This window comes from Sminthopsis crassicaudata, chromosome 4, assembly GCF_048593235.1.
Source record: "Sminthopsis crassicaudata isolate SCR6 chromosome 4, ASM4859323v1, whole genome shotgun sequence".
Lineage (NCBI taxonomy): Eukaryota > Metazoa > Chordata > Mammalia > Dasyuromorphia > Dasyuridae > Sminthopsis > Sminthopsis crassicaudata.
In genome coordinates this window covers 143,049,152-143,071,771 of record NC_133620.1, presented here as the reverse complement: position 1 = coordinate 143,071,771, position 22,620 = coordinate 143,049,152, and the positions used below count along the sequence as shown (strand labels likewise).

The 22,620-nt window shown below is 35.6% G+C and overlaps 1 protein-coding gene across 2 annotated transcripts in view; it reads left to right on the top strand.

The window, feature by feature from the left end:
* The first annotated feature begins 202 nt into the window (after positions 1-202).
* PLEKHG1 (pleckstrin homology and RhoGEF domain containing G1) overlaps positions 203-22,620 on the top strand; it is a 261,599-nt gene continuing 239,181 nt past the window's right edge. The window contains exon 1 of one of the 2 annotated variants that reach the window (XM_074309560.1): positions 203-536. The gene's annotated coding sequence lies outside the window, so the exon portion shown is untranslated. The remainder of the gene's footprint in view (positions 537-22,620) is intronic. The other variant, XM_074309558.1, reaches the window with a different exon arrangement.

Genomic DNA, 22,620 nt, shown 5'->3' with positions numbered 1-22,620 from the left:
GGGATGGGGGAGCGGGAAGGGGCAGCTAAATCAGTTGTCTAGTGTGGCTGAAGGCTGAGCCCGGAGCCCTGAGCCAGGAGGGATCTCTGTGTCTGTAGGGGAGGGGCGGGCTGGGCTGGAGCAGCTACAGCAGCAGAGCTGTGGGGCTGGGACTGCAGGAGCTCTCGGAAGAGTGAGGAGGAGGAGAGGTCGAGGAGGACAAGGGGAGTGGAGGGATGGCAAACGAAGCATAGTAACAACAGCAGTAGCCAAAGGAAGAGGAAGTTTGGAGTCCGAGCTGCTGCTGGAGCGGCTGCTGCCTGTTTGCTGCACTTTACAAAGATCCCGAGCAGTTTGCCGAGCGCAGGGGACCTGGCCACCTCCAGGCTGCGCGCTGCCCGCTGGGACTCCGCCTGAGGCCGGCGGGCATAGGAGACGAGCGCTCAGCCCTCAGTCCACTCCCTGCCTAGGATACCTGCAAGAGCCTTGGCGGTGGCGGCCTTGGATGCCCGTAGTGGGGCAAAGCGCCCTGTCCCCAGCGGAGGCTGCCGGCTCCGGTGAGTAGGAACGCTCAGGGGCTTTGTTTGGCTGACTGACTGTAACTTCTTCCTTGATGTCGCTAACTAGGAGAGGGTTATTACTCTCACTCCTCTCTTCTACTCCTTTTCCCCCCTCCAGCCATGGGATTTGCAGTGAAGAAAGGGGACCTGGCGGAAACGCCAGCATCCTGGTTAAATTCCCCAAATTTGCAAAAGGAAAAGTTGGGGATAGCTTCGGGGCTTTTTTCTTTCCTGCCCCCACTCACTACTAGTTGTGGGACTAGTGTATCGGTCTTTGAGGGCAGGGGACAACTTCAGTTGGCTTGGATATTTTTCAAAATGTATGGGGGGAGGGGGGCTGGGGTAATGGAAAAGCCATTCCACCTAAAGAGATATCCAACGAGATAACATGTGTCGATGATCAAACAAGGTAACTAAAGTGTATTGCAAACTTTAAAGCTTTATATAAACACTCGCGATTATTACAAAGGGGGCTAGAATTTGGAGGGGCGGGGAAAGGTTGGGGGGGGTGGGAAAGGGTGAGCCTTCACTTTCTGGAACACCGCTCCCACCAGTCCTAGACAGGATTAAAGAGAACAACCTTGACCCTAGCTTTGCGATCCCCACCCGCCTTGAGCTGCCCGGGGCCACCTGGAGATTATTAGATGCCTAAACTCTCAAGTGCCCCAGGTACCTTAACTTTCAGTCACAGCTAGTGAAAGGGCTGCTGTCTTCTAAGGGAAACATTATCTGTTTGGATCTAGTTATATCACAACAGCAACAGCAGGAACAACAAACAAACCCCTGTCTCTTTTCTCCTTCGTGCCCCTCACCCCAATCCCACCCCAGTCCACAAAACTCTGAGCCAGACTTCAGACATCCTTCCCACCGCCTCCGGCATCTCTCTGACCACTAAAAGGCTGCCGGTGTTTGTGTGTAGAAGAGTGAAGTCTCTTTCTTTTCTCCCCTGGGGGTCTAAAGCGCCCGAACTCTAACATAGAAAATATTACGATTTGCCATAAAGAAGTATTCTTGATTGTTTGAGATTTATCGATGATAACACTATTCAAAAGAATGATGTGTGTGGTTTGAAAAAATGAAAGCATCAAGCACCTACCTCACTTTGGAGGTAAAACATCACACCTAGTTTGGTTCAACTTTATTCAACTTTCTGACTTTTGAGCGGGGAGAGGAGGGATTCCTTAAACAATGCTTAGCCAGCCACTTTAAAAGCAGGATACAGAACCAACTTTTCCTCTCTTTGTGTGCTCTTCAGGACTGGGGTCTTAAGCTACATCTGATTGTGATGATTTTTCACTTAAACTGGGGAGGGGGAGGGGGAGAGAGGGAGTATTGCATTTCAATTGTAGCCACTTAACTGGGAGGTCAATTTTTTTTTTTTAATCCTGTATTGAAATTTGCTTTGTATAATGTTTATTTCGTGTGAAGAATGTTATACTACCTCGAATGGATAAGTCTTAGTACATTTTTTGAGACTAGATTCTGTAGAAAGGAATTTGATTTTGAGAGACCAGTGATCAGTGGCGTCCATCTTAATGTCAGTCAGTCAATAAACGGTTAAGTGTCTACTATTCCCCGGCCTAGTCTAAACTCTGGGGTTACAAAAAAAAAAAAAAAAAAAAAAAAAAAAAAAAAAAAAAAAAAAAGGCAAAAAAACCGGCCCCTGGCCTGGAAAAGTTCACAATCTAATGGGAGATGAAGAGAAAGTTTTGGGTTTGTTTTGTTTTTCCTTACTAAGGAAATAGGATGTTATGTTTCTAGATTTTGAGAATTAATGAAAAGGCACAAGCTCTGGAGTTAAAGGACCTTGTTTTAGATACTACCTCTAATACTTACTACATTCCTGACCTCGAAAAAGACTTGAAGCTCTCTGGGCCTTGATTTCCTCCAAAGACCCTTGTAGTTCTTGACCTTTGATCATGTTCTTCACTGTAATCCCCCGTCATAGCTGGAATATAATCTCTTCTTCTTTTCCTTCAAACATCCCTCCCTTCTTCTAAAACATAGTTCAGATACCATTTCTTACTCAAGACCTTTCCTGACTTTCTTCATATACTTTCTACAACTATGGCCCAATAATTAATAATTTTGAATCCTTTGTGCATTAGGATTACAGCTTCTAATATCTGGGAAATACCTTGTCCACTACACTTCATTTTCAGAGGAGAAACTGAGGTTTTGGGACATTAAACGATTGACTCAGGTCTCAAAGGTAGTAGACATCTCTGTGGGACAGTGAATCAAGCTCTAAGCCTGGAATCTGAAACTTGTTTAGTTATTTCAGTCCTATCTATCTCTCTGGAGTAGCTTGTCATTTCCTTCTCCAGCTCATTTTACAAATGAGGAAACTGAGGCAAACTGGGTTAAGTGACTTGCCAAGGGTTATATAGCTAGTAAGTGTCAGAGGTCATATTTGAATTCAGGAAGAAACCAGGCCCAGCATTCTATCCATACACCACTGCTTGTTTGACCTGAGTTCAAATCTAGCCTCAGACACTTACTCAATTTCCTAATCTTTAAAACAAACTAGAGAAGGAAGAGGCAAACCACTTCAATCTCTTTACCAAGAAAATCTTAAATGTCACAAAAAGTCAGACCCAAGTAAACAATAACAATAATAATTACACAAGTAGTAATCTTTTAAGTTGTTTTGAACCCAAATTCTTTCACTCTGAAGTGTGTGCTCAATCCATTGTACTATGTAACTTGTATATATATATATATATATATATATATATATATATATATATATATATATATATATATGTGTGTGTGTGTGTGTGTGTGTGTGTGTGTGTGTGTATATATAATTTAGTTTTATATATTATATCATTCAAAATGCAGAGGAATGTAGACACTTTGAAGATGGGATATACATGTGTATGTTATGTGTGTATATGCATGTATGTACACATACATACTTATTATAGTGTCTTCTTTTCTTGTAGTAGATATTTAATGAATGTTTGTTGAATTAAATCTAGTCCAACCTGCTTTATCTTACAAATGAAGGGGAAAAAAAGATAGAGGCCCAGAATGATTATTTTTTAACATTATAAAAATAAAAGCTATATAGTTTAAATAGGCAAAATATTAGAAGTTTTACTGTTATCTTGACTTATAGTTTTTAGAGTTCTTTTTGAAACAAGAATTCATAATCCTGATTGTTTAAAAAGATTTAAAATCATGACTAAGTCCAGCATGCCTGGGAAAAACAATGGTATTTATTTTGTCTCTTGTTCTTAGCATGGGTCTTAGGTAAAATACAATATTTTGAAAAGAGTCCTATTTCTAAAATCACTTCACTGCTCCACTAGCTGCCTAGTACCCATGTAACCTGAGCCAAATCACTGAATGTCCCTGGACCCGAGGAAGATCTGAGTTCAAATCCCCTAGCCTGAGATATTTACAACCTGTATGACCCTAAGTCTGCCCATATCATTGCTTTCCCCCCTACTCCCCAGCAGGTCACATAATAAAGATAATCATTGTACTTTTGTCTTCCCCAGATTATCCACATAGAGCCCCATAATATAACTCTTGCTTTGTCCAAATAGGTAAAGAAAAGTTATTAAGCATTTACTTGTTTAATGTGATAAATGTATGTCATCAGGACAATTCATGTCTTAAATCATACTTCTCCAAAACCACCCTCCTCCCTACAATGAATTACATGAATGATGACTTCACCACTTCAATTTTACTATGGTTGACATTGTAATTCAAATAATTTAACTAACTGTAATGCTCCACCAGAATAGTGTGAAGTGGAAACATCACAGGAAAATCTTTTGGTTATTTTTTTTTCCAGCTGAAAGGAAGTGACTGCACTAGGAAGAACAACTACATTAATTGGGAGAAAACAAGAATGTCTTTCTCACTTTACATACACACCCACTTACCCACCAACTGGTTTTCAGAGTTTGAGACTTACTGATATAAATAATTGTATTACAAAATAATTATTTACAATATTAATTATAATTAATGAATATTATATTACAAAATAAATAATAAAATATTACAAATTATTATTACAAAATAATAATCTCATATGCTCATGCTAAATTAAGCTTGACTTTTAGCAATTCTTGGAATATATATATATATATATGCACACATATATATAAATTGTTTATATGTACATATTGCATTTATAAATACACATGCTTATGGTCACATGCAAAAAATCTACAAGGAAGAAGGAAAACAGCATTTATTAAGTACCTACTGTGTGCCAGACATTGTGCTAAGCACTTAACAAATATTACTTAATTTCACACACACATTCACATCTTGATCTGTTTTTTAAAATTTCCTTTAATTTTAAATGATCCTTTCACCCATTTTCATGTAGATGATTAGAATCTTAGAATGGGAAAGGACACTGGAAATTTCCTTATTCAGTGTCATCCTTCTTCTCAACTTACAGATTAAGGAAATTAATTGAGTCCTGAAAAGGCTAGGACCTAATGTTTCACAATTACTTTAGTGACAGAGCCAAAACTAGAACCCAGTTCCCTTGCTCTTTAATAAATAAAAACTTTGAAGAGACATAAGACACTAGCACCTCTCAATCCAGTGCTCTTTTCCCCAGTTTGGTGATGCCTTTTCTTCCAGCTAAAATATTAATGAAGTAGACTTGCTAATTTCTACATGGTGAAGATAGATAGTTTCATATGCAATTTACTTCTCTTTAATTTTTAATTTTATTTTTATCTTGTCTTTTTATTATCTTTATTTTCTTATCATTATTTCATTTATTTTTATTTTTAAGTTCATGAGAGAAAAATCCAATGAAAAGAAATAGACTTTCTGTAGTTCGATAAAATAATCTTTTTATGAGAAATTAAATTATTAATTCTTTTTCAATTTAAAAAAAATTATATCATCTCTAATGAAGCAGCTAAGTAGATGGTGTAATAAGTAGGTAAAGTGCTAGGTTTAAAGTCAGGAAGCTGTTATCTCAGATGCAGATTCTGTGACCTCAGACAAGTTATCTAAATGATTTTAACCTCAGTTTCTTCATTTGTAAATATAGTAATAGTATCCATACCATAGGATTTTTGTGGGGGTCAAATGAGATAATATATGAAATATGCTTTGAAAATGTTAAAGAACTATGTAAAATTTATTATTATTATTATTATTATGAACATAGATTCTTTAATGTATTTACAGTTTTTCTTTTTTGGGCCAACAATTCAAAGTCAAGGCATTTACTGGACAAAAACTAGAAAAACAACAAAAGATGATTGTATATTGTAGACAATCATAATGTTGTTTTGTTGGCACATTGTTAAAGAATGAAAATTTGAATTGAAAATCATTCATGCATTCAGAGTTAGGAGTTTTGGCTCAACCACTTGACTATGAATCCATTTCCACTTAGGAACTGAATAATCATCCACATACTAATTATGTAAATAATCGACATAGATCATTGAAAATCTCTGGTAAATCTACCTAGCTGGGGAGGGAGTCAAGATTTATCTTGCAAAACTGGCTGCATGAAGACTAGATGTTCAAATGAGATCCTCATTAACTTGGATCTGTCCTTAGATAATCAGGAACTGATTGTTCATCTAAACTAGTTTTCATGGTTTTGGAGCCAGTAAATGCATTTTTGATCTGTACACAGAGATCTTAGCTGAATACATCCTGAATCAGGGTTTTCCAATAGTTTTAACTAGTTCTTCTGGCAAATGGTAAGCTGTTGTTAAATAACTAGAATTCATTCAATGCTATGTTTCTTCACAATTCTTATTTATTAAATTTTTGAGAAAAAATGCATGTCAATATTTACATTTATATCTTCTCTTCCTTTCTCTTTCCCCACTTCTCTACGACAACAAAAACAAGTATTCTAGAAGGTGAAGTAGATAGAATAAAGGGTCTGGAGTCAGGAGGACCTGAGTTCAAATATGACTTCAGACATTTAGTAGCTTTGTGAACCTGGGGAAGTTACTTAACTTCTATTTGCCTCAGTTATTCATCTGTAAAAGGAGCAAGGAAATGGCAAACCACTGTAGTATCTTTGCTAAGAAAACAATAGAGTGAGACACAAATGAACAACCACAATGACAACACCCCTTTTACCCCTGAGAGAGAACATTAAATTGGTACCAAGCCAGCATAATGAGTCTTCAGAAAGATGGAGGAATCATAAAGGGTAGGAGTGAGGAGAAGATAGAAGAACAAAAGAGGATGCTTTAGAGATTCACTTTTAATATCTCCATAAGGGAAGCATTTTGATCTCATCTTACTTGTCCCCATACCTAGGAAGGTTAGGATTGTATTGCTTTTGTCCAAACACCTCTTTACAACTTAGCTAGCAAAAAGTTAGGTATACCTTGAGTCAGCTTTAAAATACATTTTATAAAGACTGAAGGCCTGGATTAGTCTAAATTAAGCTAAACTGTAGGAATAAGTGAGGCAGCTAAGCAACATAGTGAATAGAGTTATGGGAGTCAAGAAGAGCTGAGTTCAAATGTGGCTTCAGACACTTGCTAAGTGGTTAGGCAAGTCACTTTACCTTTTTGTCTCAGTTTCTTAATCTGAAAAATGAGCTAAAAAAGGAAATGGCAAACCACTTTAGTACCTCTGCCAAGAAAACTCCCCAAAGGGTCACAGAGTCTGAAAAAAAAAAGACTGAATAGCAAGAAATTGGAATAAGTAATATTTTAAAATTTGAAATAGGAATCATCAAGGCAAAAGATCTTGTCATTTTAAGCGATTAATTTTTTTATCTTAAATCTTTGATATAGTAAATAGTACCTTGGGATCATGGGGCTTCTGAACTGAAAAGGGGCTTTACAGGTCAACTGGTCAAGCTCCCTCATCTTATAAATGAGAAAACTAAAATCCATTTGGAGAAAGTGACTTGCTTGGGGTCAGAAGGATAATCGTTTTTAGTAATTACATATTTGCCTGTTAATAATTCATTTGTTCTATTATTCTATGGTGGGGTATAAGTAAAAATTACTTCCAAGAAATTTCTGGTGTACTTATTATTTAACTATTGTTGATAAATTTTGTCATTAGCCAAAAAAAAATGCTTTTGGAGTGAAGGAAAGCTTAAAATGCTAAGTTCTTTCAGTTTAATGGTCTCTCATAACTAGAAAAATCTCAATGGTGGCAGAGAGGGGATAGGAGGAAGAGAAGGAACAGGTAATTGCTTTTACCATGGTGCTACCTATAAACTATAGAAACCTGTTGAATTTGTAGTAGTGGTCAGATTCCTTTATAAGTAGGACTCCCAAAATTATGGTGCCTTTTGAAATTCTCCCTAAACTAGATTCTTTTATTTTTTTTAAAAATTATTTATTAGTTTTTGACATTTATTTTTATGAAACTTTTATTTTCATTTTTCTCCTTCCTTCCCATCACTCCTCCTTAAAATATCAATCAATCTGATATAAATTATACATGTACAATTACATTAACCATATTGCCACATCAATCACGTTATGAAAGAATTATCAGAGCAAGGGGAAAACTATGAAAAAAAAACAGCAACAAAAAAGTGAAAACAGTATGCTTCAATCTATATTCAGACTGCATAACTCTCTAAATGTGAACAGAACTTTCCATCATGAGAATTAAACTTTTAGAATTAAACTAGATTCTTTCTATACTATATCTGAGTAACATACTGAATAAGGTGTTAGTTTAGAATTGGAGGAGATCTGTATTCAAATTTGGCCTCAGGTGCTTATACTAACTGTGTGACTCTGAGAAACTCAATAATTCTTTGTCACATTTAATTTCCTGATTTCCAAAACAGAAAATAATAGTACCTACTTCCAAGTTTGTTGTGAGGATCAAATAAAAATTTATCTAAAGTCCTTTGCAAACCCAAGTACTTCTATGTAAATAACAGTTATGCTAATAATAATAATAATTATTATTATAGTGTAAATAGTAATAACAGTAATAATTATTTTTATTTCCATTATAAAAACAGTCTTAGAGGTGTTATTGAGTTAGTAAGTTCTAATGAAAGTTAGTTTGTTCTTAAAAGGACTAAGATCTCATTTTAGTGTTTTGTTCTTGTCTATTGGCAAATCTTGATTGAGACCCAGAGTGAAATTTCCATTATTCCTTGCCTGTTTACACAGTGCTGCAGTGTGGAGAATAGAGTGGCAGAGGATGGAGAATGAATGAGCCTCTTGGGTATTTAGTCATACTAACATAAGCAAAGGATGAAAGTGGAAGTGCTTGCTCTGCAACTAGAAAATATTGCTGCAAAATGGCATTACAGAGAAATGTTTGCTATCATGATGGAGCTAAAGGATTGCTTACTGTGGAAGTTTCTTCTTTATCCAGTCTGTTTGAGCTCTGCCAGTCAATTATGTGTTCCTGTAATTATAGCTCCTCTTTCTAAAATTCAATCAGCATGGTAGAGTAGAAATAATGCTAATGGACCTGTGTTCAAATTTCACCTTTGATACTTCCTGACTATATGACATTGGGCAAATCACTGAACCTACCTAATCTTCAAGCCTTTCACCTATAGAATGAGGTGAATGGACTCTGAAACTTCCTTTCAATTCTATGCTTGTCATCTGGTGTGGTATTGAAAACTTTATTCTCTTCCTTTTATTATGTACCACCTATTTATGAATGAGTATTAAGGTGTTATCACCAAAAAAAAAATGTTACAAAGCTGTTTATGAGATTATATTTGTATTTTCAGATAGCTATGGTCTTTAATCCATAGTTGCTTATAGTGAAAATAATTTAAGTTCCTCCCCAATGTAATTGTGATCTATCTTTTTACCTTCAATTCTCATTGACTCTATGTTGTTTTATTAGCTTTCCCTTGTACATGGACTTCTCTTCCATTGTCTTTTATTTGTGCCCTTCTCCATACTTGCCAAGATCCTTCCAGCAAGGTCTTCAAAGGTCAAACAGAAAGCTTTTCATGATTACCTCACTAGAAATTATCTCTGTTTCAGCTTTTAAAACATTTTCCCCTCTGCTATTTATGTAAATACTAAGCATTTACTACATGGATATTTGTATGTATACCTACCATCTAGTAGAAAAGAGTCCTTTGGAGGAGAGAAGCAGATTCTAAAGATCTTGTATTCTTTCCTTCCTCTACCCCACCCCAATGTAAAAAAGTTCCTTGTATGCAGTAGGTACTAGATAAATTAATAATCCAATATTATACAGACATGTAACTAATTGTGTGACTGAGCAAGTTAATTATCTTCTGTCACCCTCAGTTTCCTGATCTCCAGGAAGTGAGGACCCTGATGCATTTGTTTAGAGCATAATCATGATAAGTTTGAATGTTATCTTTCCTAACACTGCTTCTTGGTACTCAGATGTCTGACATGAAAAAGAGTCACAATGATCACAAATAATAAAGGAGGCTCAAGAGAACCCTAATCTTATAGTTGAAAGAACTAAGTTTGACTCTTACCTCCAACATGATTTTTATCTTTTTGACTGTGAGCAAATCACTGAAACTCTCTTAACCTCAGTTTCCTTATCCGGAAAAAGGATAATAAAACGTATTCCCCTTTCAACTAAGATATCCCTTGAAGTTTTATATGTTTATGATTATTCCATTGATCATTGGTGATGGTGGTGGTAGTGGAGGAGGAGGAGGAGGAGGAGGAGGAGGAGGAGGAGGAGGAGGAGGAGGAGGAAATGTTCATCTTGGATCTTGAGGCTTTAGTTTTCTTAACCTTCTCTAAGGAACAAAGTTGAAGTGCTACTCTGATAAAGTAATTCCTATTTGGCAGCTCTCTATAGAATCATGAATACTAAATGTATTTAAATAGCTTCCAAAGGGCAATAAAGACATTAAAGTGCTGTGTTTCCTTTTATTTTTCTTGATTTAATTTAATACAAATGCTCTCTTTTTATCCTTCTCTGTCCCAAAGGGGTTAATCCTCCTGCTAACTAAATATGTCCTTTTTGACAATAAAATGGAAGGGGCTTCATTGTAATTCAGCATTTTCCCCTTCCTCTGGCAAGTTGCCAAAAATTGCAGGGCTTTCAACAGTATTCTCTTCCTATCTATCCTCCCTCATTTTTTCTTGTCTTATTGAATAAAATGTCCCTCAAATTTTCTTTTCCAGACAGTCCTCTAAATGCTTGATCTTGTCAAAATGTTGCATATGTTAAGTTTTTAGCAGTTGCTGTCCACCCCTAACATTCCCTGTTTCCTCCCTTAACTTCTCAGGATCTGGCTGCTCTAATGGAAGACCTTGGCAGTAGTTGGGTTTGCTTAATAGTAACAGAATGTGTTCATTTGTTCATGTGTTTGTAGCAATTACAAAATTTAATTTTAATTTGTGACTAAAAAGTTTGAAGCCCCTAACATAAGACAACCTTTGGATCATGACCTTCCTTCTTACTCCCTAATTCCCTCAATATCTCTTCTTTTCTTGCATTTTCCTTTTTCTTCAATCCCATACCTGTTACTCATTGAAGCCTAAGCAAAGACCCTTGTCTGCTTCCCACTCAGACCAACAAAGTGCTGAAAGTTTCCTCCCACTCTAACAATGTACAAAGTTCAGTAGGTTTTTTTGTGTGACTTTTTTTTTCCTCCTCTTCCTACCTGGCACCTCCCTTTGCCTTATCTTAGGATGAAAGGCCCTGGTGTTTTCTTAGAAATTCTTCAGGTAGACTCCAGATAGAAATGAATGGCAGTTCTCTAAGTAGAGAAGTGGAGAGCAATGAATATTGATAGGGATCTAGGGCTATGCTAATAAAAGTTTGCTAGCCTTATTTGATGGGGTCCCTATATTATGAATGGGAATCCAGGAAGCATGTAGAGGGAAAGTATACAAGGGAGCATAGTGAAGAGGTGAGGTCACAGAATAAGGGGTGGAGGCTGATGGTATGCTGCCATTACAACATTAGGGTTCTAGTGGTTTATGTGATTACAGACAGACCTCAAGTTCTAACATCTGGACTTCTCTTATGTGCTGTTGCTAAAGGAAAAGCTGTAATTTCTGATGCAAATCAACCTGAGCTTCCTCCCTTTTTTTCTGAACATAAACTAAGTTTATGTGTCTGTATTTCATTTGGTAAGAATAAATATTTTAAAGAAAAGATTTAATCTCTGCTCTTCAATGATGCGTATTCAAATAGAAAATGGAATAAAACCTTTACATGAAAATAATTTACATACCTTTTTTATTAAAAGAGAATTATAATTAACTTCTAACATGATAGCTATGTAACTTAATAAAACAAGTAAAAACTATAAAAAACATTAAAAGTTAAAGAAAATAACTCTCCCCTCCTCAAAAACCCCCCTCTAATTTAAAAGAGTGAAGATTAAATGTGATAGAATATTTTGGATGTAACTGGAACAGAGACTTTAAAATTAATTTCCAGAGAAAAATCTCCTTCTGAACCAGGAAGGTCCCTTTATACACTAATGTTTTCATGGATTATTAAGAAATGAATATATCAAGGGTGGGGCTGTCAGAATAATACAGATGTAGTAACAGGACAGAAGGAAGCAGAGTTTATTGGACTGACTGAGGAATCCTGGCATTCATCTGGGAAAGTGATTTCGAGTTTAAATTAATTGTAAGACTTTGGAATACTCTCCCGTTGAGCCATGAGGGAAAAAAAGAGTGTGGTGGTCTTGGCTTTTTTCCTTCTTCTTGTTAGATGATAGCAGTTAAATGATTTATTTTTTTCCTTTTAAAATTATGTAATTTTTAATCTAGAGATTATATAATGTTTTTAAGATGATCCAGAATTCTGGGTGAGGTCCGCTCTTTAAATTAAAATGGCTATAAAGTGCTGCTTAGCTATTTAATTGTTGAAGTATGTGATACAATGACTGGGTCCCAAAAATAGTTATTGTGATCCCTGTGGACTTGTCAACAGATTCAAAATGAAATCAAAATCCCAACTCCAGAAACTTTTAAGATTAGTGATGATTTCAAAGAATGGTTTAATAGGAAGTATCATGTTCTCAATTTTTAGTGTTTTTTCTTCTAAAATAATTTGGAAGAGAAAATTGCTGTGACATGATTTTTAAAATATTTTTTAGAATAACAGTTGTAATGCCAATTCAATTTCATGTTTCAATCAACAATAAACTAAAGGAAAAAAGATAATTTTGTTTTTATCTATATGGTCTATATGAAGCTATTTTCTTGTTTAAGATACAGAAATCCTCTGGGAGGAAAGAGAAAGACTAACAATGAACTCACATTCATTAGTTTAGTCCCTGGAGAGTGGCTGCTACTCCCTGGTCCTAGGTTACACTATGGTCTGCTCCCAAACTATAATTCATGAGCCCCCAGTGGTGAGCTTCCTTTTAACAACCAACCAATATACATAATTAGCTCAAAGTTTATTAAGTTGGGACAGTAAGAATATTAACTACAAAATATTTTCTCCATGAACCTAGGGTACATTCACTGACACATATAACATCTGTAGAAGAATAATAACAAGACACATATAAGTAAAAGACATTTGGCCACGGCAACTCATACCCCCAATACTTCAGATCCTCAATATCCTTTCTTTCTTCATAGAGTTCTCCCATTATTCCCAAGTTGTGGCTCGGTTATTCAGCTAAGTTTCCAGGATCCTCGCTTCTCCACAATTTGCAGTCACACTACAGATATTAGATCTGCTCTAGTTTTAAGGCAAATATACAAGTGTAAATATTCTATAGTTGTCTATCCTTATCTTATTCAAAATGAAATTCAGTTCAGCAAATATATATTAGGCACCTACAATATGCAAGATGCTATGCTAAATTCTAGGTATACCCAGAACAAAACAAAATAGTATATTCCATCAAGGCACTTGCATTCTCCTGGAAGAAGAGAATGCATGTAAACACTAAATACTTAAGATGCTAATAACAAACATTCTAAAGTTTGAGTGTAGTTTTGGTTTATAATACAAAGAGATGGTTTCCCTTGAAGATTTTTCTATGTGATATTCACAGATTAATGCACCCCAGTAAGTGAAGACATATTTTCAATATCAGCGTATTTTATGTTCAGTATTTGTATCCTAATTTTTCCCATTCTGCTTCTATTAGTTTTAAGTTTTTTATATAATTTCATTCTTCAACCATATCTTGGCAATATAAAATATAATGAATTTCAAATTCCTAAAGAAAAATAATAATCCTGGAGAAGAACTGTCCTAACAACACTTCTCCTCTCGAACTCAGTCCTGGAGTTCTTAAAGGCTATCCCAGTAGAGTACAAATTCTATCAAGTCTTAAGAAGCCTAAAGACTTGAGGTTTGTGCTCAGCAAGAGACTGCGTATATTTTTCAAGAATAAAACTAGATATTTTTAAAAGGCTCATCGTCAAAAGAAAGTTAGGTACCTAATAACTTTTTTAAACTTAAGAATTAATGAATGCTGTATGCTAAGATATAAACAGGGTATAATATGCAGTAGTGGAAAGAGTACTCACATTGATGAAATTATTATATCTTTTGAAGAATTGAAAAGAGAATAATTTATTCTTTATCTTATGTCATCTGGAAAATGAGAAAACTTGGAAGGCTATCTTTTTAAAGATGAGATCCATATGAGAATCATGAGCAAATGAGAATGGGAAATGGGATGAGGTGGATAATAAAGTATATAGCAGGACTGGGAGAAATTGGAAACTTAGTGGTAAAATAGCATTTCAGAGTTTAAAACCATAGTCTTTGCTAGTTGTGTGATAATTTAGGAATTCTTTATTCTAATCCCTTCATTTAATAGATGATAAACTAAACTCAGTATATAAAATACATTATCCAAAATCAAATAACTAAGCAGTGACAGAGTTCAAAGTGTTCTGACTCTTAACCAAGAGCTAATTCTACTTGATCATTCTTGTCCAGTGAGATGGATATCTGCAAGTGAGGGTGGGGGGTACTTTGAGAAACAGGCTGTGAAAAGAGGCAGTCACAGAAATACTATTATATGAGAGAGGTTTTGTCCCTTAGGTTACCTGTAGGGTAGTTTCCTTCACTGAGCCTGCTCAGAGTTCTCATAGCTGAAGTTGTAATCAAGTTCCTGTGTGAGAAGAATTCACTTCCCCTGTTCATGGTCCAGCAACACTTTGCCAGTGTTTTTGTTTCTAGGGTTCTATTCTAATGCTGAGATTAAGCACTGTATGTTATTTTTAAAGCTTTTTTATTTTCAAAATATATGCATAGATAGTTTTTGACATTCACTCTTGTAAAACCTTGTTCCAGATTTTTTTCTCCCTTTCTCCCACCCCCTTCAAGTAATCCAATATATGTTAAACATGTGCAATTCTTCTCTATGTATTTCCATAATTATCATGCTGTACAAGAAAAAATCAGATCAAAAAGGGGAAAAAATGAGAAAGAAAACAAAAAGCAAGCAAAAAAAAAGTGAAAATACAGTATTGTGATCTATATTCGGTCCCCACAGTCCTCTCTCTGGGAAGCACTATATCTTACATCTGATTTTTTTAGACATACACAGTTTTAAATGAACTTTGAGACATTCGTTTGACATAAGTATGGTACTGTCTCTTAAGGGGTGCATCTAAGCAGGATAAGGGAGAAAGCATTTATTAAGTACCTATATACCAGACACTAAGAGAAACATCTTAGAAATATTTCACTTGATCCTCAGGACAACCCTGTAATTTTATGATCTTCATTTTACAATTAAGGAGATAGAGGTAGAGAGAAGTTGAGTAGTTTCCTGCCAGAGTCACATAGCTCATGTCTGAGGCCAGATTTGAACTCAATCTTCCAGATGGAACTTATAATTAATTTATTAAATTATGAAATGTGCCAAACATGCCCATTTATTTGGATAATCATGAGTAAATTCCATAATGGCAGTAGGAAATGAGGCTGCAACTTAAGGCACAGAGAGTATAGAGGTAAATAGCACAGAAGATATTAAGACAAGCAGTAAAAAGGGATACAGAATGGGGAAGAGATTGGGAAGAGAAGGAGGCACAGATAATCAGTTATGGAGACATGGATTAGAATTGGGACCATTCAGCAGCATGGACCCAGTGGAGATGACAGCACTATTTGGTGTTCTACCGGTCTTACTTACTGGATGTTTATAATTTATTTGAGATTAACATATCATAGGACCAAAAGCCTACATGGCTTCTCCTGATTGGGCACATATTACAGGATTGATTAATAAATGATATGCTTTGTGAATTATGCTCCTTTGATCTTTAGGACAATGTGTTTGTCATTTCTAGGTTCCCATTTTCAATCTTACTTCCAACCTATTATTATTTACACTGATTATTTATAAACTTTTTTACTATGCAAACTAGAAGGAGGGAAAAGTAGTCCTGGAGACTAGACCAATTATGGTACATTGACTCCAGGCTTAGCATGCTGTCCACCACATCACCTTTTATAAATCAGACCATAATGAATTATAAGCATGGTTATCATGGATGGGACACTAAATTTGGAGTTAAAAAGAACAGCATTCAGATACTGCCTCAGGAACTAGCTGTGTGACCTAGGGAAAAGCAATTTAATTTTTCTGTGGCTCAGTTTCTTTTTCTACAAAACAGGCATAAGAAGGCTTTGAAGATCCCTAAATCTCTGATCCTGTGAATTCTGTTTCTTGAATAAGTTACTAAATCAAACTTATATTTGTGGATGTGCCTTTTTGTCCTAGAGCTATGATTCATTAGTATGAGAAATTCCTTCTAGCAATAAAGATCAGGGACTGTTTTGGGGGCATTAAGAAGCTAAGGAACTTATCCAGAGACAAGTAGCCAGTATACAACAGAAATGGAACTTGAATTCAGTGCTTTCTGTTTGCTATGTTTAGCTACCTCTTACATGATCATTTTGTAAATAGTAAAAAGCCTTTGAAGGAAGAGTTTAAGGGCTTTGACTCTGAGGTCAAAGGAGCAAATTTAGTTTAGTTTCCTCTATGAGGCAGCTTACTAGAGCAGTGGGTAGAGTACCTGGACTTCAGTCAGAAGACTTCAGCTTCAGATTCTTACTAGCTATATGGTCCTGGGCAAGTCACTTAACCCTGTTTGCTTCCATTTCCTTATCTGTAAAAATGAGCAAAAGAAGGAATGGTAAAGCCTTCCAGTATCTTTGCCAAGAAGAACCCAAATGGGATCACAGTATCAGACACAATTGAAAAACAACTAATATAGAAATATGAATATAGATCTGGATCTATGAAGAAAACATTGATACTCTGTAATGTATTTTGGAATATTTGTTTTCAAATTATTTTGTAATTGGAAATCTAGTAACTACTTGCTTTATACATTTTATGAGCTCACAGTAAATGTAGTACTGTTCATCACAGTGTCATGAATCCATTGCCTGCCTCTAGTTCAGTTTATATTAAACTAAACCAGCTTAGAAGCTCAACAGGGATTCTATTTATTCTGGCACAGAAACGAGCATCAGGCACAGCTTCCAGGTCCAGTGAACTTGTAATGGTAAGAGATCTTTGTGAAAGTCCCAGCCAGTGGAATGCCTGTTACACCATGCCATGAAGGAAATCAATTTTCTTTCAAGCATATAAGAAGTTTATATGTGCAGGAGGAGGTATGATGGGAGAAGGTAGAGGGAGTTTATGTATGAAACTGTTCATTCTATTTTTGTCCAGAACCATTTTTTTAAACTAGTAATTGGAACACATTAGTCCAATATTCAGTGCTAGACTGTGTGTTCTCTGAATGGATGTTTCCATTCCAAGTTATCAGAAAAAAATGTTAAAAAAAAAAAAAAAAAAGCACGGAAAAGCCCCAAAAAATTCATTATTTTTTGACTCTTCAGAGTCCCAATTTATGGTCATTTGGAGTGTGTTTAACATGCCATTCCTCCAGGGTCCAAAATGAACAGGGTAACTAAGACTGTACAGAGAAGGTTTGAAAATATTTGAGAACAAGCTGTTTTCAAGTACATCAGACAATTGTTATGTTAATTACACATTCACTTTATTAAGACAGATTCCTAAAGAACTTCCCCAAGTTGGAATGGATCCAATTTGTTAGCCTACTTTGCTGTTATGAGACAGACTCAAAGGTAACAGGCATTTCTTATTATCATTTAAAATTTTCCAGGCTCAAATAGAAGTTTTACTATATTCCAAAGTACACAAAATATGACCAGTGAAAGAGAAGGCTGAGTGTATGCTCCGGACAAAAGTGTGGCATAGGGTGCAGAGGCTGTTTTTTCCTTTTTTACCCTTTTTTGTTGTTATTGTTGCTATTTGCTGTTGTTGCCTCTTGGTTGAGCTTCAGCCTGCCTGGCAGCTTCCACACTTCCAACCTTTCCTTCTTCATTTCCTTCCCTTTACCCACAAGGAAAATTTCCCTCATCTATATCCATTTCTCTAAGAGCATTGCTAGGTGATTGGATAGTTATTCTGCTAAGTCTTTGATATCTTCATGAATTAATTTTTTAAATTTTTATTGGCATGACATTTCCTTAAAAAAAAAAAAGATCTTTAATTCCTTAATATGAAAAGAGAGACTGAGTAGAAATTTCAGGTCAGTGGAGTTAGGAAAGGTTGAGTTGAATAGGAAAGGAATGTTATAAAGTCTGTGATATGGAAGTCTTTTGTGACTTTTTATATCAAATTGCATATTGGTACCTAGTCTACTTGGCTGTATCATTCTTTATCACACCATTCTCCAAACTATTTTAGTCATTGAATAACTCTGGGCTTAAAATTATATTGATGGAATCTAAAAATGATGGCCCAGGGAGCTTGTCAATATGGTATACCTTCAGGACATAGAGAGATTGGGATCATTAAATTTGTTCTCATATTTAAAAAAAATTAATTCCACATACCAGTGTTGTTAATAACAACAGTTGACATCTATATAATACTTTACTATACAAATATATTTTCATTTGCCCCTCAAGGCAAATGTGAAGGAGTTACTATCAGTGGGATTATCCCACATTTTACAGATGAGGAAAATTAGGGTTAGAAAGAGTAAAGGGCTTGCCCATTGCCTTATATCAAGTGTCAAGGTTGAGATTCAGTCCCAGGTTTCTGCTCCTTTTCCCCATGAAAACATATTGTCTTTGTATGTGATTCATGTGTAATTTCATATCTAAAACTTCAGAGGGGAAAAACACCACTATCTCTGAAATTTTCTCAAAGGATGCTTCATGTTGCATTGAAAACCAATTTTGAAAACTGGGTTTATGGAACCCAGTTCGGGAATGGGCATTCTTTTATGTCCTCATATAATTGTCATCAACCTGTGGCCAGTGGTAGAACTTGAGAGGATTTAGAGTTGACATAAGTGGGAATGGGAAGAAAATCAAGCATATCATCAGGGAGAGCCTTCAATGTTTCTCTTCCATTCCCTTACCAGGGGCTCCCTAGGGAAAGCTTGGAACTCCAAAGGAGTTTTCCCTCCAACATGCCTAAGATATTTCTTGATTCCACAAGTCAGTTCCTGACCCCACTCTCTCTCTACTTCAACTTAATCTATAATGCTGACAAGTCAAGCTTTCTAAAATACCTCATTTTATTTCAAATTATCTACTACATTAAATTGAAACTTTTCTATCTAGTTTAAGGGCTATAATCTAGACACACTCTTTTCTTCCAATCTCATTCCTGGATTCCCTGTACTTAAATGATCCATGATGGCCTCTGGTTTTTTGTTTTTGTTTTTTTTACTCTTTTTGCTCTGCCTAGACCCCCCCCCCCATCGAACTCCCCAGATATAACAGTACTTGGTACCTAATAGAAGAAACCCAAAAAAATTTGTTAGTCAGTGAAATGAGGAGTTTCTAAAAATCATCTCTGCTTTCTTATAACAGTCTTCCTCCTCCTCATCCTAGAAGTCCCAAATCTCTTTTATAAATAATTATTCCAACTCAAGTTTATTTTCCCTCTTGTGAATTCCTACATATATATGTTATACATACATACATGTATTTAATATGTGGTAATATATTAATATATAATGAAATACATTGTATAATATATATGTATATAATGTATTTCATTAAATATTTTCTAATGTAAAAATTAGTGTTCATTTTTTTAAAAAAGTTGATATCCAAATTGTCTTCCTCTCTCTTGCCCCTCTCCCACCTATTGAGAAGGCAAGCAATGTAATATCAATTATACAATTTCACCTTGTTTAATATATAGTTTTTTATATAGTTTAATATATAGTTTTCCAATTGTCTGCCCTATATGCTTCTTGTCTCTCCATGAAAAGTCTTTGAGGGCCAAACTAAATGTTTCATACTTTCCCCACATTGGGCACATAGCTGCTTAATAAAGTCTTTCCTCTGACCTTTCAGTCTTCTTATACCTTATTCCCTGATATATATGTATTCTTTGATCCTGTTACACTGGTTTCCTGGCTTCCACCAATGAGACTCTGTCTCTTGGCTTCAGACATTCTCTCCTGCCACCTCCCATACCTGGAATGTTTTCCCTCCTCCCCTCTGACTACTGACCTCCCTGGTTCCCTTTAAGTCCCAGCTAAATGTGCACTTTCCAGGGAAGTCTCCTCTAACCTCTCTTAATTCCAGTGTGGTCCCTCTGTTAATCATCTGTTTATTTTCTATGTAACTTGCTTTGTATATATTTGTTTGCATATTGTCTCCCTCTCTCCTTGGATTATAAATTCCTTGAGGACAGGTACTATCTTTTGCCTCTTTTTGTATCCCCAGCATTTAACAATGCCAACACACAGTAGGCACCTAATAAAAGTTTATTGACCAATTGATTGAATTGTAGAGTGTTATTGTAGGAAGGTGCCTTGGTTATGACCAAAATTAAGGGGTCTTAACTTTTTGTGTTCTAGACCCCTTTGGCAGTCTAGTGAAATTTCTCAGAATCATGTCTTTAAATTGTATCGATAAAATTTCTAGTTGTTAAAATACCAAGGAAGAAAACCAACTTTATTAAAAGACTTATAAAAATATTTAAGTTTCTAAATTGATAAACATCTTGAAATCTATCTATGGATCACTTCCATGGACCTTAGATTAAGAACTCCTGATATAAGAGTATGATAATCCCATCATTTTACAGATAACCAAATTGAGGGGGGAAAAGTTCAAACTGATTTGTGTTTTCTTTAAAGCTAGAACTACATTTAGGTCCCAATTAGTACAAATAATTAATACCCTGAAAGGATCACTTTTTCAAATTTACACTGCATATTTTTATTAGGCTGGAACCAATGACCATACTCTATATAATTATAGCTTCAGATAGTATGAATTGAAATGGATACAAGTATCTCATGAGATTTGCTCTAATCTAAATTTAGCTCTGTGTCCAATTATGTCAATAGCACCTGGGCCAGTCCTGCATATAATAAATGCTCTGTAGATTATGGCAAACTCCAGATAAAAGTAGTCAGCATTGTATTCTGAGAAGAGCTGTTTTCAACCAAATGAAAGAGGATAGCTCTTTGGAAGAAGTGGTAGACAAGGAAAAAGAACTGATAAGGATGGTAATCACTTATGGTAACAATCAGGAAACACCTGAAAGTGAATGTGAGATCATTACCTCATTCTCTTTAATATCCTGTAAGAACTTGGACCCTTGACAAGGATGCTGACTAGTCACATGCTTTCTGTTGGGAATTTATTTGTGAGGTGATGGATTAAAGAAGAGGTAACATATTTCCAAAGGACTATTAGGCTAAATATCTTAATAAATTATTTTCAGTTTGCTTTTCTAAAGCTGGAATGGAAATTTAGTGAAATGAACTGAGTATGAAAATATAAAAAAGATCAAGATTTATTTAAACAAAACAAAACAACAAACCCAAATTTAAATGATGTTTTAAAAACTGAGGAAATTATGGAAACTAAAATGACTTCTTTTTAAGAAATTAGAAGTATACTCAAGCCTAACTTTTAAAATTACATCTGTAAATGTTATTCTGTCTTGTCCCCAGAGAATTGCAGGAAATCCTTTGCAAGAGGGTATCCTGAGTTTGGTGGTCTTGTTGATGTTGTGCTCTTGGCAGAGATTATAGAACTTTTTATGCTTCACTGGATTTGAAGAAAGACGATCACTTTAATCAAACCTGTTTTCATGGTGATCTAGGAAAAAACTAGATTTTTTTTTTAAAAGCTGGGCTAAAGTAGTTGTCTTTTCATTCTGATTCTTGGCATGAATTGTAAAGGATTTGGTTTATATGAGAAATTTAAAATCAGACTCCATATGTATATAAACAAAATCTAAGAATTATCATTATATCTCATGCAAAGGAAAGTTGGCCTGACTAATTGAATTGCATTTATATTTACATTTTTTAAAAGTCTATCTTATGCTAGTTTTTAAAACATAGGCATTTATAATTATAATGATAGCTCCCATTTTATATAATACCTGCCTTTGAAAGTCATTGCTTTAAAAAGCAAAGGTTAGCACCCTGTACTACTTTTAAACAACTTGCAGCAATGTTTTCCCACATTGTTCATTATCAGCTTTATGTTCTGCTAACTAACTTAGAAATTTGAAAAGAGACAAACACCTCTGAATGTAACAAAGACTTCTTGAACAATGAGTGAAGGGTCGGAGCTAGTATAACTGAGATCTGCAGTTGTATAGTGGAACAGTGAGGCCCCAATCTGGGCTTATAAATGCAAAGGATTTCCTGCAATTCTCTAGGACACTTGACAGACAAACCTATTACAGCTTATGGATGGAGTCCGTCAGTGAGCATTGTTTTGGTGAAGTTCCTGGGGTGTGGGAACATGTCTTAAGCTAGGGAAGACATCCAGACATTGGGATAGAGGAAAGAGTGAGGGGAAGAGGTAGAAGAGACAAAACCTCAAGGAAAATGGAAGGGTTTTAGTCTGTCAACAGAAATGAAAAAGAATATTTGAAAGTTAAGATCATAGAGGAAGATCTGGAAGGGACCTTAGAGTTAATTGAGTCCAATACTCTTATTCTCATTCATTCTCTCTCTGTCTCTCTCTCTCTCTCTCTCTGTCTCTCTCTCTCTGCCCCTCTCTCTGTCTCTCTCTCTCTGTCTCTCTGTCTCTCTGTCTCTCTGTCTCTCTCTGTCTCTCTGTCTCTCTCTCTCTGTCTCTCTCTCTGCCCCTCTCTCTGTCTCTCTCTCTGTCTCTCTCTGTC